This window comes from Phyllostomus discolor, chromosome 15 (assembly GCF_004126475.2).
Source record: "Phyllostomus discolor isolate MPI-MPIP mPhyDis1 chromosome 15, mPhyDis1.pri.v3, whole genome shotgun sequence".
In the NCBI taxonomy this organism is placed as follows: Eukaryota; Metazoa; Chordata; class Mammalia; order Chiroptera; family Phyllostomidae; genus Phyllostomus; species Phyllostomus discolor.
Window position 1 is genome coordinate 1044149 of NC_040917.2, and position 3915 is coordinate 1048063.

At 48.1% G+C, this 3915-nt stretch overlaps 1 long non-coding RNA gene across 1 annotated transcript; it reads right to left on the bottom strand.

The window, feature by feature from the left end:
- Positions 1–960: 960 nt before the first annotated feature.
- On the bottom strand, positions 961–3613 carry LOC118498341. Its single transcript, XR_004900837.1, has 3 exons — positions 3523–3613; positions 3117–3438; positions 961–971 (listed from the first exon to the last, which is right to left on the bottom strand). It is a non-coding gene; the product is annotated as an uncharacterized LOC118498341 (long non-coding RNA).
- Positions 3614–3915: the final 302 nt, after the last annotated feature.

Sequence of the window (3915 nt, forward strand, 5' to 3'; positions counted from 1 at the left end):
TCCATGTCCTCAAATCCAGCAGCCCCACAGGCACTGAGTTCTTGCCCAGTTCCAGGCACAGACATGGGCATCTGTTTTGTTTTCACTGTCTGGGGAATGTCACAGGTGGCTCCTACCTAGGAGACCACTGAAAACATCCACATTTTCACAAGACCTTAAACATGTGCTGGATTCCTCAAGCATGTGTCAGGTATGTGTGCCACCAAGTCAGTTCAGGCACTGCATGCTTATCCTCTGTGCAGATGCCATCGCCATGCGTTATCACACTTGGGAACTGAATCATGTAAACGCTCAGGAACTATTCACAGAAATATGCTAAATCACATAAATCTCTATCATTTAAGTAAATGTGTGTCAGTAACGTGTGCACTAAGCCATCAGGAAGGACCAGCACTGTGTGTGACCTCATGGAGGTGACATCTCTGAGTCAGCACAGCTCATGGACACAGGCAGCAGGATGGTGTTTGCAGAGTTGGAGCAGGAACTTCGGAAGAGGGGTTCCCTGGCCGGAAGTTTCCATCATGAGGTAGAGTCACAGCTGGGGGTCTGCTCTGGAGCTTAAGCCTGGAATGAATCACAGTGTGTTTTTATGTCAGGGTTTTGTGGTGGACACATCACATGTGAAGGGTTCTTACTGTGACAAATTGACAGGGGAGGGGCCATTCCAGACAAATCTCCTGGCACATCTTCCTTCTCCAACCTGTGCAGTGTATGGACTCAGCACAGTCACCTATGTACTGGTCCCCAACACTGCATTTCACACAACTGTTTGCATAGATAGCATGGAAGATGCATCCTGAGTACTGGACTTACAATTGCAGACAGTCTGAATTTGCATCCCCATCTGCAGCAAAAGACTAACTTAGCTTGTGTGCAATGATAGAAGATCTCCCCCTCTAGTCCTGAGCCTGCATACCTCCCTGTCTCACCAACACCCCATGCCTTCACCCCTAGTCAGGGCAGTATTTAGGCTTCTGCCTGAATCTCTGTTTCCTAAGTAACTTTTCTTTTTAATCTTATATGCACACTGGATTTTGATCACTTTGGTCTTTTATTTTTACAATATAATTAAAAGGCAATTCTGCTGTAAAAAACTACACAGATGAACCCTGAGGACACCATGGTGAGTCAAGGGACACAGGCACAGCTGAGAGAACACTAAACAGTCCCTTTTACATCAGAACTCTCAGATAGTCCAGACACAGATGCTGAGAGCAGCATGCTGGTTGCCCAGAGATGGTGGGAGGGGATCAGTGAACTGCATTTCCAAAGAAGCATCATGTGCTGCAGGTAGTTGGGTTCCAGAGATCAGCAGCCCATTGTTGCACCTGGGATTAACAATCACCACGTGTATTTGGTTTGTATCAAGTGTAGATATCATGTGGAATTCTCACCACAACACAAAAAGGCAGATGGGACTTCAACTCCAGTGTGAGGGCATTGAGAGCTATAATGGAATCAGTTCTAGTCAGAATGCAGAAATTGTTTTTAAAAGCCCTGCTTGGACTGGGGGTGATCCTATTGGAACACTGACGATGAAGAAGAATTGACTCCAGAACGGATTCCAACAGTGATAATACCTAGACAACATGCACTAAGGCACACACCCTCCCTTCCCCATCCTAGTGCAGCCAATGCATTCAAGACAGGTGCATTCAAGAGCACAGGCTCCGTACTGTGCTCTTGAATGCAGCCCTGGTCACAGGTTCCTTTTCCAGAAGAGATGGCAGTGTCCTGCATTCATCCCCCAGCTGCTGGCTACTACATTGAGATTCATGCAGCTGCCACCAAACTACAGGACTCACTCTGTCCAGCTGGTATCACTCCTGGGAGGCCATGTCCTGAGCACAGTCCCCTGGGACACTAGGTCCCCGAGACTCTCATCCTGTCTTGCCTTGCAGGGTTCAACCACCAGGGCAGGTGGATCATGGAGACGAGAGCTGCCATGTAATCACATCTGAGCACTCATCTCCTTACTGAGTGTGGAGCACAGCCATCTTTGTCCCCAGCAGCAGGTATCAGAGTTTTCTCAGGAAAGTAGCTAGTAATCAGCCATCAGGTAGAGTCCACATCTATTCTCATGGTGATGAAGTCATTTCCAGCAGCATGTGGAGGTGCTGGAGAACTTGGCGTGGAGTAAAGCCACTGAAATAAATGGGAATCATTAGAGTCTCAGCTGCCATAGGATCTTGTGCTTGTGGGAGATCCATGGGCAGAGGTACCTGGAGGAGACAGATGCTGTCAGGACAACAGCAGACCTGGTGGTGGACACTACATTCATAGGAGCTTGGAGATGTTTGCTTTTGTTTGTGGAGCTGTCCATTCTTCAGGCCCTGCTGAGAATGAGGGTGTGGTCAGTGTAAACAGAGTGCAGCTGCCAGCCTGTTCACAGTGAGAAAGGCACAGAAAGACCCACCACCCCCTGTCCTCCTAGGGTGGACCTGTGAGCACCAGGACTTGTCCCTTTGTAGTCTCTCAGACTGGCACATCCCATGTTGAGTGATCCCTGAGACTCACGGGGTTTGATTCCTGGGTTACCTCATCATTATTTTCATTGCTGAGTAGAGTCTATTCCTGTGTGTTCCCTAGTTTGCTTACTTCAAAATTAGAAAAACATTTGGAATGGTTGTGGCTTCTTCAAACACAAATAAAAGGGTCTATAATTATGTGGTTATGTTTCTCTATGAACACAGAATTTGCTCTTCTCTATCAAATGCTCCTCAGCCACATTTTAAGTATAATTTCAAAATAAATTGTGATATACATTGTTAAAGAAAGAAAAAAAAAAAAACACAGGGACTTGCTGAAGAAGAGGTCGGTAGTCCCTGGTGATATTTCATCTGCAAACATGTTTACGTTCTTGTTTGTTGTCTGCAGTGAAAACCTCAGAAACCAGATTCACAGAGAAGAAGGCAGGGTCCCTGAATTCAGCTGTGAGTTCTGAGAGGAAACCCCTGCTCCCAGGAGGAAGCTCCTTCAGTTCCCACCAGGTCCACACCTGCCACTGGCACTGTTCTCTATGATTGGTGAGGGGAGATCGCCCCCTCGTGTTCTGAGTGGCCCCTGCAGGCCAGCCCTCCTGCCTCCCACAGTGAGGTTTGTGTCTGGGCTCACACTGACTTCCCCTCACTGTGTTTCTCGCACAGTAATACACGGCTGTGTCCTTGGTTGTGAGACTGCTCAGTGTTAAATAAACTTGGCTCTTGGAGGTGTCCCTGGTGAGGCTGAGTCGGGATTTCAGCGCTGGGTTGTAGTTTGTACTTCCATCATACCACATAATACCTACCCACTCCAGCCCCTTCCCTGGAGCCTGGCGAGCCCAGTGCACACTCCAGCTTGTTAAAGAGAATCCAGAGACAGTGCAGGTGAGGGAGAGGGTCTGTGAGGGCTTCACCAGTCCTGGACCAGACTCCTGCAGCTTCACCTGAGACAGGACACCTGGGGACAAGGAACATCACTCCCTGTCAGCCATGCGCACTCACCACTGCCCATAGAACTATCCCTAACATCTGAGACACTCACCCAGGGGGGCTGTCACCAGGCACAGGAGGAGACCCAGCAGTCTCATCTTCCCCAGAGCACAGCTCTGCCTTCTTGAGAAACCTCAGTCCCCTGTTAGGAGACAGTTGTGAGACCCCACAGTCCATGGACACTTTAAACTGGATGTGAGAAGGACATTTGCATGTGGGGGACTCTGGTCTCATAAGTAAGGATAGACTTAGGTCACTGCCCCATGTCCTTCTTCTGTTCCTTGAGCATATTTCTTCTCTCAGACTTGATGGAGTGGATCAGAGATGGGAGCATAGTTGGGTCATGAGACAATTTTGAATCATGACAGTGGACAGTCTTTCTTTCCACATTTAAAAATTGAAGCCAGCCTGCTTGAGGGACCATAGTCTTTTAATTTTATTCATT